The following is a 12877-nucleotide window of genomic DNA, read 5'->3' as shown; positions in this document are numbered from 1 at the left end:
AGCAACAGTTGGAAGGAGCAAAGTCTGCCAGCTTTTGCATGTTAGATGATCTGGTAGATGAAAAGGAAACAGAGGAGGTTGTAGATACAGATTTTGAGGCTTCTATTGCTGAGAATTTGAATGTTGCTCACTTCAAAGCTGAGACTATCATTGAGGAGAGCCAAGGAGATACAAACCCTCAACTTGATGAGAGTTCTCACCATATTGTTCCTTCCCTACCATGTATACCTTTCAAGGACAAGGAGTACATTTTACTGTCAGATATTCAAAAAAATTTTAATCTCAGGGAAGATTATTGTCTTGCAATTATTGCAGAGGCTTCTGATGCTGCAAATGGGATAATTGACACAGAAAATGAATCAAAGAAAGAGATTCTGAAACTTGATAAAGAAACTCTAGATGATAAGTTTATTGATGCTGGTGAGGCCCTCTCTCTTTGTTTTGAAAAGGCCAAAGAAGCTGAGAAAGAGTTGAGTATTACTGATGAGGACTTCGATCGCATTCAAAGCGAACTCGGGATTTCCAATTTTGAAAGGAGCCTGAATATGTTAAAGAATTGACTAACACCAATGAGACAGCATCATCAATTAATTTATGGAATCCATTTAAATTGGAGTACGATGAAAATCAAGTGGTAAGATAATTTTGAATTTGCTTTTACACATTGGTAGGTTTACATTTCATGCTCATTCAGTATGGGTTTTATTTGCAGTTGGAGATTGCTGATACAGATAACTTCTTGGGGCGTGGCAAAGGATCGAGAGATGCTAGTAACACCACCAAAGACATTGCACTCGGCCACTACTTGGCTAGGATTGACCCTGATTCCTTTTTTGTACTTCATAGTAGTTTCTCAGAGGATGCAGCATGGCCGATACTTTGTATTAAAGCTATTACAAGGCTTCTAGGTTTCTCAGGATTACAATATAATGCCCACAAAGTAATGTTTTTGGAAAAGATTGCAGCAATTAGGATTTTCGGCTACGGTCCAGGTTACTCTGCTTCTAGAGCATGATACTTTTTGGCGTTTTCATCCTACGCCTTAGCTGCAGACCGAACTGATGTAAAATCTATAGCTGGCTACAAGAGAAAAAAATTTCTACGATATAGAGGAAAGATTCATGAGGAGGAAGAGAATGTGAGAGTTTTGGAAAACTAGCTTTGTATATATTCTTTCTTATATATAAAAGTGCGATTGCTCATGTGTCATTGTCGTCTTTTATTTGCATTCTTTGAAGTTGTCGTCGAAAAAACCAGTTGAATAGCTCCTCCAAAGCATTGCTTTTTGTAACTCCTCCCCCATGCCTTGTGCTTCGAAAATAACTTGTGCGTGCTTGATAGTGGGATTTTTCCATGCCTTGGTTGCTATAAGTTGCTAAGGGGCCATGCTCCTCCACAAAGAAAGGTCCATGAATATGAAGAATATGCTGCAATACAAAGTAACACAAATTTTATACCAATTGAAAAACCTATCAAAATAAGCCCATATTAAATAATTATTACTTTACCATATAAAAAGTGATATCTTTTTCTCCCCATGCCTCTTTTATCGCCTGAACAAGCTTTGTGATTGATCTTTTGAACTCTTCCGCATATGTATATGTTGTCTTATGTTGCCTGAGGAGTTTCAGAAAAACATCAAGGTGTATCCACACTTGCATTCTAAGAAACGCAAGCCTCGGCGTGCTTGCAACATTTGTTGTGATCTCACATAGCTCTCTCCAACACTCCCAAGCCGCATTCACCTGCCTTCCTGAATGGTTTCCTAAGAATCGTCTAGCTTTTGAGCCTCCCATAGAGACATCGGCCAAGATATCTCTTGTTTTTCCTGAAAGTATTGGATCCTTTCTCAAGTGAACTTGGCCCCCATGAAATCCCATTTTCGATAGCAATGCCTCGCATTTATCAATACACTCATCTGATAAAGATAATGGCTTAATGGAATATGCGTAGTCAAGATGCAATCTGAGAAGCTTATCGATTATTCTAATCTCTGCATGCAAAGTACAAATATGAACATTCTTAAGAGAGATGGAAAGAATGGGATCCCAGATGTCTTCTATGTTTTTAAATTTACTCAAATCTATAGAGTCTCTATTTGGGGCTCTTCTTACTGGTCGCAAACTACTCCAATCTTTGGATCCAATACTTTCCATGCAATAAATGCAAGGATATTTTGCATTTGCACCATTACATATTCCAAGCATACATTTGATAGTTTTCAAATCAGCACTCATATGCTATTCCACATTAAATTTACCAACCCCATCAACTACCAACATTTCGCCTTTACTTTGAGACTTAATGATATTTGGAATACCTGTATGGTTGAACAACCATTTCAACGTTTGATGATTTTCAATTGGTACCTGGGCTGCACCAATCCACAAAATCTCCATCTCGGATTGGATCTTATGCAATGGAGCTTTGCCCTCGCCATTGCCATGGTCCAATGGCATGTTCATGAGGCAAATGCTAATTCTTTCCATCTTCTGTCCCTTTTGAATCTGTGCTTCATCCAACTTCAAGGCAAACTTTAGAACACCATAACTTTCTTCTACTGTGATTTTATACATGTGAACCATTGCAATTTGCACCTTTTTTAGATCAACCCATATATTGTTAAACTCATTGTAATAAAAAATTGCATGTTTTTTTTGTTTTTCATAGGACATAGACCTTTCGATGTGAATGTAATCTCCAAAAACATGTGGAATCTTGCAATTCATGGAAATTCTTGCAGTCGAAACTGCAAGGGCTCGGGGCAATCCAAATATAGTTACCCTATTGCGTTTAAGATTTTTAAACCATAATCCAGAGATAGCACGATAACCTTTTCGACTTATACCCACAGTATCACATGTCTCTACGATTTCATTTGCTTTCACTGTGCCTTTTAAATCCTTCACTAACTCTCTCAGAGTTGGACCTCTCAAATCCACATTTTCTGGTGACTTAAGAATCCTCAAAATGTCTTTCTTATTCATGGTTTCCTTCAAAAGTTTGATTCTTTCCTCATTCTCTCGGATATTTATGCCTAGTATGTTAGAGACATATTTCTTTGTAAGATTTAGTCTCCTTTTCTTTGCTCTCTCACACAAGCTGGTTATATTTTTTAATGGTCTCTTCCTCTCTCTAAATCCTACTGGAGTTTCTCTCAAGCGTGTTAGCTTATCCTACAATGAATTGTTAACATTTTTCAAAATATCAATTTAACTTGTCAACTCTAAAATATTTGTTTGTGTAGTTTCTAGTGCTTTTTTCATTTCGTGCACTTGAGCTATATATGTGTAAGATGCAGAGTATAACCTCATACAGTAGCCAAGCATTCCATTGTAACCTTCTCCAGCATATCTTATATAGTCATGGACATTCAAAAAAGGAGGTGGTTTACCTGTAGAAGGATCCCTGGGATAGATATTTCCATCCACCCACAAATCTATATGCTTCATTCCTTGTGTTCGCAACCTGTTGGCTTCAATCTCATCTATCAATACTCGATGATGTATACTTCTCCAAGATGTGTAAGTCGGATCTAGCTGAATAGATAGCTTGTATTTACGTGTGCTTGCGCCTGTGTTATTTGAAGTAGTATTGCTAGACATTCTAGCAAATGAACCGAGCAAGAATCTCACAGTGGTAGGAAGCAAGTGCAACAAAAGGAATGGTAAAAGAGAATAGTGTATAGAAAGAAAACGCGGGAGCAAACAAATGCGAAGTTCGTACGAAAATCTCGAAAATACAAAATCTCTCGAGTTCCAAGACAATAAACGGCCGAAAAGGTGACCCCTGACCTGGATTAAAAGATGAGGGCAATTAATGGCCGACCTCTTCAATGAACCAAATATTCTCTCATTAATCACGTCTGGACAACCAGATTTAGAGGTTTTATTCTTCCTAAACCTCAACTAATTAGCAACTTAATCACTTTCTTACAAGTGCCATTTTTGAAGCGTTTTTGGCCCTAATGAATTCAATCTTAGTCATTGTGGATATGCTAACCAAGGTTGCTCACCTTATGCTAGGCTTCAAATATTGCAAGGATCTTTCCAAAGGAAATCTGTAGGCTACATGGATTACCTAAAATGATCATTATGATCGTGACTCTTCACTTCTCAATTTCGGAAAAGTTTATTTGAGGCCATTAGTACCCAATTTTGTTTTAACACTACCTATCACCCTCAAAAATTGATGGACAAACTGAATGAGGCAACCAAGTCATTGAAGACATACTTAGAGCTTACTGCTACAGGGACCCTAAGTGATGTATATAATACCTAACTTTGGTGGAGTTTGCTTACAGAATTCATCCTATCATCAAAGCATCCAGATGACCCCATTCAACGCTTTGTATGGACAACAGTGCCTCACCTCACTATACTTTTCAAACCCTATCTTAAAGGTAGAAGCTTCCAACAATATGTTAGAAGAAATGGATGAGTAAGTTAAGGCTATCAGATAAGATAGCTAGGTTTCCAAGGATCAACAAAAAGTATATGCTGATCTAGGAAGACAAGAATAGATCTTAAAAGAAGGAGACATAGTTTTCATTAGTGTTTGTCTCAAGAAGAGATCTTTCTCCTTAGGGCAATACAAGAAGCCAAACGCAAGATATTGTGGACCCTATTAAAATTCTCAAGTGTCTAGGGCTCAATGCTTACAAGTTATAACATCCTAAACACCTAAAAGTTCATAATGTATTTCATGTTAGCCTCTTAAAAGGTTATGTACCCAGTCTTAATCATGTTATTGATAATCAAGAAGTTGTAATGCTAAAAAAAGGATTCCTTGAGCCTTAGAAGAAATACCATTAGGAAATATATTATCCAATGGAAAGACTATCTTCAAGAGGATGCCATTTGGGTGGATGAGGATACCCTATGTAGATAGCATCCACAGTTTCCTTTCCAATAGAGGACTAAGATCTTGGAAAGATCTTCTTCAACTATAATAAATCCTGCACTTGTACTGTAATAATTACTTTGCCTTGTCCTTATAATCTTAAAATTTTAGTGATGCATGTAGTCATGTAGCGTAGCAAGGATATGAATGAGTCCTAACCCACAAGCACTATGATCTCCGCTTCTTCTGCTAGAATCAATAATCCTAAGTTCCTTCAAGATGAGGACATCTCGATTCCTCTAAGGGGAGGAGGATGTAATGTTCTTCCCCCCTCCTTCCCTTCTTCGTGTGAACTAGTATAAAAGGGGGAGGGAGGGGGGAGGGGGGAGGGGAGGTAGATTATAAGGTTAAAGAAAAACCTTAGCAAAGAAAAGAAAAGAAAATCAAAATTACGGATCTGCTAGCTAACTACACCATCACTCTCGTTGTCTTCAAAAGCATCATTGTGGGCTGGTAGAACCACCTCGAGCCGTTTGCTCCACAATTGAACGAACAATAGCGACCTCATTATGAGCAGTGTAGAGGGAGAAAATGAAGAGCCATGATATTCAACTACAAGTTAAAAAGCCTTAGATCAAGACTAAGGCAAGACTAGTTAACCTTTTTTTGGCATGTTGATTGCACGCACACACACACACACACACACACACACACACAGGGGGGAGAAGAGGAGAAGAAGAAAGGAGTGGAGAGGAAGAAGTGAAAGGAGAATAGAAGAGGAGAAGGAAGGAGGTGAGAGGAAGAAGTGAAAGGAGAAGAGAAGAGAAGAAGGGAGAACGAGAACGAGAGAAGAAGAAGTGCAGAAGAGGAGAGGAGAAGCCTAAGAAGAGAAAGGGAAGAAGAAAGGAGCAAAAATAGAGGGGATGAAGAGAGGAGAAAAGTGAAAGAGGAGAGTAGAAGAGAAGAAGAAGAGAAGAAGTAGAATTGAAGAGGTAGAGAAGGATAAAGGGAAAGGAGAGTAAAGAAAGAGAAGAAGTGAGAATAAAGAAGGAGATTCCCCGATCACAAGAGGAGTACCACTCCGACCCATGAGTATATTTTTGATACAAGTCTTTCCTGCCTAGTGAGATTGAGATCCCACAAAGAACCGCCAATCCGTCTAGAGCTCAAGACGGAGCTAGTGCCATGGATGCCTTCTCTCAATGGCCCCCAAGAGGAGATATTGTGGAGCAAGGACTGCATGAGCTACTAACACGGTCACAAATGTGGTTGACACACCACCTCATATGGCACAAGATCAAGTTCCTTTGTAAATTAATGCTCGTTCAATACATGGTTAGAAACACAGAAATAGAATAGTAAGAATTATTAAGTCAAAATCTTATCATTTGAAGCTAGGGTAAATTGTATAATATCACATTGAAAATTTATCTTAAGATCCCTATAAATGAATAGTTGTATCAAGCATAAGTTCTTTTAGCATTCACAAATCATGTTTAAAATCATGGAAAGATGAAAGTGGCATTCAGCTTAATTCCTTCACATTTATAAATCATGGAGAGATAAAAAGTTGCATTGAGATTTTATTTTATTTTTGCGTTAAAAATTTGAGAACATAGAATGTGCATGAGAATAATTTCTTTTTGCATATATAAATTATGTTAACGTTGGAAAGATGGAAGTTGCATTAAGAATAATTTCTTTTTACATTTATAAATTATGTTAAATGTTAGGATAAGTAAAGTTGCATTAATAATAGTTTTTTGGGTTTTACAAATCATGTGAACGTAAGGGATGGTGAAAAATATATCAAGGATATTTCTCTTTGAACTTACAATTAAATATATAAAAATATTTCCTTAGTATTTATAAATATAGAAGGGAAAATAGCTTTAGCTTGTATTAAGCAAATTTAGACGGTTAAAATAGATGATGCAATTTATTAAGTAGGGATACTTCTTGAGGGAGAAGAATCCTATAATAAATTTCCCAAAAAAAAAAAACCTTGAAATTCTCCCAATTTAGGATAAGCTCTAAATTCTTGATGGGATTAATCAGAAATTCTTGACAAGAGTTATGAACAAAAGATCATATTCAAAGACCTATGATAATTAAGAAAAATGACCAAAAAGAGGAAGGTTAATCAAAGGTTAAGAAAATGGAAAGCTAGAAAATCAAAGCCAAAGGGAAGTTGGAAAAACCTAAGAGTTTGAAGAGAATCAAGTCAGAAAGGGTTGCCTCCACGTTAAGATCTTCCTCAACTGCTTCTTTATTTGTTAGGAATATTGCTTGAAAAAAAAATGATTGTGCTTATAGCAAGGCATACAAGTTTGACTCAATGCATTTAGGAAGATTGATTGAATAATGGAAAATCCTAATACACTAAGTCTGCTACATGATAAAAAGGAAAGCACACACTAGACCTCCCCCAAGGCTAGTTGCATGTCCCTTTCCAAGGGGGAAACAGATTGCCACCTCGAAGAATTTTTAGACTAACCCGGATGGCGAGAAGTCGCTCCATAGAAAATCCTTGGGCAAGAGGAGTTGAGGGTGCCAAGAGAGCTCTAGTGGGGCTGGTAAACTCTTAGACTCCTGGGAATCACCCAAATTCCTTAGATAACTAATGGCCTTCGCACCATTTTTTCGTATGGACAGAAGGTGACACTTATATAAGAAATTTTATTAAATTAAAAAATCTACCTTTCAAAGGATTTGTTTTCATTATTTGTGTGTTGTGATTTTAATTTACGTAAATGAACGCACCGATTTAAAGGATTAATTAAGAAAGATGATTTTATGTGTACAACTTAAATATGCTAGGTAAGTAGATAAATAAAACTATCGAACAGAGGGAAGCAGGAGGGCATGATCCCTGACCGATCTGTCTGTCCTAAGGGGGCAGGGTGGTCTTTGTAAGCTGAGAGCTCCTCACAAATTTGTTACATTAGAATATATAATAAATTGATCCTCGAATCAACTAGGACCCTTGACTCCATACTATTTTAGGGGAATGGAATGAGACTTTATCTCATGGGTAGAGGGGTTGACGTTTTCATACTCCCCCTCATTTCTCACTCTCCTTAAACCAAGTGTGATATGAGTCACCTTTAGCTCAAGTAATCTAGCATAAGCAGTTACTCGAAGACTGACACTAGTTAACTCCAAATAGGAGACTTTAGCTTACGCAGAAACCGAAAATTCAAGTCAATTCTTGTAGGAATGGCCAGGACCTTCTATTGCTTGTTGCAAAGTGGACTCGAGAGAGTCTAGACAACAAACCTTGTGTTATCTGAAAGAACACTAGCTGGTGTTGCCTAAGAAGAATCATCTTGAAAGACCATTGAATCGTGCCGCCATGGATGCCTCAAGCTAGCACATTACACTTTCGTAAGCCCCATGCTTCAAACTCACAAGCATGCCCCTTATCTTTCCCACTGGATATAAAATAGAGACCAAAATTTTTAGATTTTTTCATGGTTTTCCTTGTTTAAAGTTTATCACATTAACTCCTTAATCTATACCAAATAAAAAATTTCAACCAAAATTATTCAAATTTCTCCTACTCCATTTGTCCTACTCTATCTCACACCCATTTTGAGCCCAATCCCTAGTTTATTTCGGATCTACACTCCTATTCCGTTTTGGAGGTGCTTCTATTTCAATGCATGATAAAGAGAATGCTTGCCATCATAGATGATTATGCCATGTCTCAAAAATGGAACCGAAATATCGAAGCTTTCACAAGATTGACCGTCCGACTTAACAAAACGCTAATTGTTTCAAGTGCTTCATCTGATTTGGCAATGACTACCTCTAACATAGCTATACATCCTCCAAACTCATTGATATTTCCATTCTTCTTCCAAAATACATGAAAGTGAATAAGTGAATCAATAAGGGTGCAGTGAACTCATTACCTTACCTTCTCCTCAATGCCATAAAGCTAAGGCTCAATGGTAGCTCCACAATCTATGCGATGGTACTCGATCCCACAACCTCTGCTCCATAGCTCCCAACCAATTTGATCGACAAGCACCTGATCCACAAGAGGAAATGCGAAGAAGAAGAAGAAAGACCACCCAATCCCTCCTCCAATTTGCCTCTCACCCAAAAAGGGAAAGAAGAGAAGAGCAAGCGCAAGGAAGGAGCTTCACCTCTCGAGTCCCTCACTCTCACACTCTTACTCTCCTTCACTCTCAAGATGTAGCACAAGTGGATAGACTAGAAGCAAGAATAAGAAACATGCTCTCAAGTTTGCACACTACAAGAATGAGCTTATCAATCTTTACTTTCCAATTTTTATACCTGAGCTTTTGATTTTGGACTTTCACTTAAGTTGAGCACTCGTCTCTCTTATTTGGCTCTTAAAAAGCTTTTCTTGGTTTATGCAGACATATTAGATTACAATGACCATCACAAAAGTGAATGAAAGCTAGTACCCACACCCTTGAAAAGCTACGGGTCTTTCTACCCGGTGAAAAGTATTACAACTTGCACGAGTGCTTTACATCCAACTTTGAAAATAATATTATAATTAATTATATGATTGTGAACTTTAACCAAAAATTATGTGCCTTGTACCCTTCACTTCATTTGTACTTCACTTTACTTGTTTCGAGTTTGTGTGTCTTTTTGCTAATTTGCTTTGCTGTCATGCTACCTTCTGTCCTATGGTTAACACCTTGGTCATTCAAAGCTAGCTTATCTTGAGCAACAACCAAGGGAACTTGAGTAGGTCCATTTAAAATTGGAATTGTCAAGAGCTTAGAATGGAGCCAGAGGACATTGTGAAGCAAGAAGAAGAATTGGACCTGGTCCACCCGTTCCGAGGGCCATTGGAATAGGAAGAGGTAGAGAAAGAGACGAATGGTAGATTGGCTATTGGCTAGCAAGCCAACAAGGTAACAATGGCAATGATTGATAATTCAAATGATGTTGCATCAATGGTTGATCCGATTCCACAAAGGGGGTTGCAAAAGATTAAAGAAGACAAGTACTGGTAGCCAATCCTATGTGACTAAACCAGCTAAGAATGCCTCCTAATGTTTGGAGTTGGCTTGAAATCACCACCCTGCGCCTACCCCTCTTGTCTCTTTGCTTAGGTGACCACCACTCTCCAGCAAACGGGTTCTACTTGGCTAGCTTGGAGCCTTTGCCAAAGGACTTACCTCATCGAGTGCAAAAGGTGATGGAACTACATCAAAAGCATCAACAAAGGGAAGAGCACAGTAGCATTCTACATACGAGTTGCCAGCGTCTTTTGCTTCTTTGGTGGGATGTGCTTGAACAGGTTCTTCACTTCAGCATCCACATCCACCGGGATCTACCTCCAAGACTTGAATGTGCCCTTGCGTGTTTAGCATTCTCGCCTTCCATAAACAAGCATAATTGATGTTGACCCAGCAGAAGCACTCGTAGGCAAGGATTGCTGCATGCTACATCACCCAAGCCTCCAACCCAGGATCCAGCTTCTCAGTACCAAGATGAGGGAACTATGGCCGCCCAAGTAGCCAACTGCTTGTATTCATGGAGCATCTACTCCTGTAGAGCCTCTGTCTAGTTAATGCGAGGATGCTCATCGAGGAAGAACAAGAAGGTAGCCTTCTTGGACACATTGAATTTTTTTACCTACAAATAAAAGTCCTCTAGGAAGAACTTTAGTGCATCATTCTTAGCCTTGTGCTCCTCAGCCATATTACTAATTCGTTATTCACCTAATATCTTGGGACCAAATAGTGCCTCTCGCCTAAGATAATGAGTAAGTGCCTTTAAGACTTGCTACACAAGCCACACCATCTCAACCGAAGCCATCTAAAGGGTAGCAAAAGCCAAATACTTATTGAACTCATTTGATAGAGAGAACATGTACAATCTTGTGCACATCATAATACTACAACCGAAATCCATTAACCATGTGGGAAAGGAGATTTCCCTCAAGATTTGAGTAGAAAGCATTTGATCAAGTACTCTAGAAAATCCAAAAAGGGCCACTCAATCTGAATTTTAACTTGATGGAAAGCTTCCCCATCCGAAGCATTGAAGACCAAAATTGCTTGGCCACATTCAAATAAGTGCTCCCTAGAGAAGCGATCAATCTAATGCTTCTATCATACAACTAGCCTTTAGACAAAAGGTAAGCACTCTAGATCCAATCCTCATCTAGCTGGGCCAAATTTTCTAGTCAGAAGGTTAGAGACTCATTTGGAAGAAGTCAATCCAAAACTAAGATTTGCATGTTGGATACTAGAAATTAGTGGAGTGACAATTTCCAACCTGAAGGCCAATTTGTATGGAGAAAGACTAGTAGCCACTTTATACGAAGTCCGATAGGCCCATATTGTTATTGGAAGGTAGCTAGCCCAATAATTTTTATGATGTTCCACCAACTTTGTCAAAATTTTGCACAAGGTTTCATTGGTGGATTCAGCCAATCCATTGGCCAAAGATTTATTATGAATCACTAGAAAGAAGTTCGTTAAACGCTTCGATCACCTGATTAAGGAAGTGACCTCCTGATCACTCACTAGCTCAATCGGACAACTATACCAGTTTAGAATTTCCTTTAAAAGACAAGATGCTACGGAATTGAAAATTTTATCTTTTAATGCACATGCCTCCACCACTTTGTGTACTAATCCATGGCCGTCAAAATGTGCATGTTCTTGGTGCGAACTGTCGCTGACTTGATCGGGCTGAAAAAATCAAGGCTCCACTTTTAAAAGGGTTGTAGTAGAAGAAATGGGTGGAGCGGTAACCTATCTCAAGCCAAAGGCTGCCCCAACCATTGTGGACCCACTTACACACATCTTCATGCATAGCAAGCCACCACAATCTAGCTTTTTGGATCTTTCAAATTATTACTTCCACCAAAAAATGACCATCGAAGACACCTTGATGAGCCCTTACAAAGTGTCAAGCGCTCACATTGATCCATTGGAAGGTGATCCAGGACTCCACTCATAGTTTAAAAAAAGAGCATTTCTTCATACTAGGTCCATGAAGGATTAATAGGCCCACTTGCCAGATTCTTGGGTACCATAATCACAAAGAGTTGAGCATTAGGAAAGTCATCATCCACTCTTTCCAGCACTCCACCAAAACATTAGGTGCCATCGAATTTCAGTAAAGAGGAATAGAGAAAATGACAATTGGAATTGCCAAGGAGAAGTATTGATCATCTAACTTTAATGGTGTTTGAGGGGCAATCAATGAAGGTGGTAAGAGATCTTTAAGTCTAAGGAAGCAACTACAATCATGGATGCAATGACACAAGGATCCCATCCTTGTCAACTCCTCATCAATGTAGGATGTGAATAAGCTAGGAACCTCCAGAGTGTGTGCCAACCATGGCTCACACCACGAACACCATGCAACCAAAGTAGTGGGGGATGTCAACAAACCTTGAGAACGCATGTGCATGCAAACTCACAACAAAGGGAAGGATCATCATGGTCACCAAGTGTAGTTAAAAACAAATATACTCAAAAAACACAAGAACCCATCATATTCGAACAGAACACCAAGAAATACATACCTATGTATCATTAGTTCATTACATTTTTAAAAAAGTGCACAAAACATATTATTCAGAGTACACTGAGAAGTTTGAGGTACATAACAGTTTGCTAATCATATTGCATTGCATTGCACATTACATTGATTACATTGGATTTCATTATAGCATTCGGTTACATTCCGCTTAATCAAAAGATTTCTATAGACATGATTGAATACATGACTCTTGACTCCTCAATCACGACTTTTGTTGCTTTGGCGTTTGGTCCACCCAGTTGTAGTCCCACAGACTAGTACCTAATATACCTTACTAATGCACTCATTGACAAAGATGGAGATTTTAATATCTTGATGTAGGACACATGGTTTGAGATCAAACAACCTAAACTTATGCCAAAAAATGCAACCATCAATCCTTTACAAAGAAGCCCCATATTTTCTCTTAGAAAAATGTAGAATCCTCATGGCCATTGAAACTAAAAGTATGCCAACCATGTTTTATGTGCTTCCAAATCACAAA

Source organism: Lygodium microphyllum, chromosome 3 (genome assembly GCF_053477565.2).
Source record: "Lygodium microphyllum isolate KBCC chromosome 3, Lygodium_microphyllum_v1.1.10, whole genome shotgun sequence".
NCBI lineage: Eukaryota > Viridiplantae > Streptophyta > Polypodiopsida > Schizaeales > Lygodiaceae > Lygodium > Lygodium microphyllum.
Note: the sequence above shows the minus strand (reverse complement) of the source record.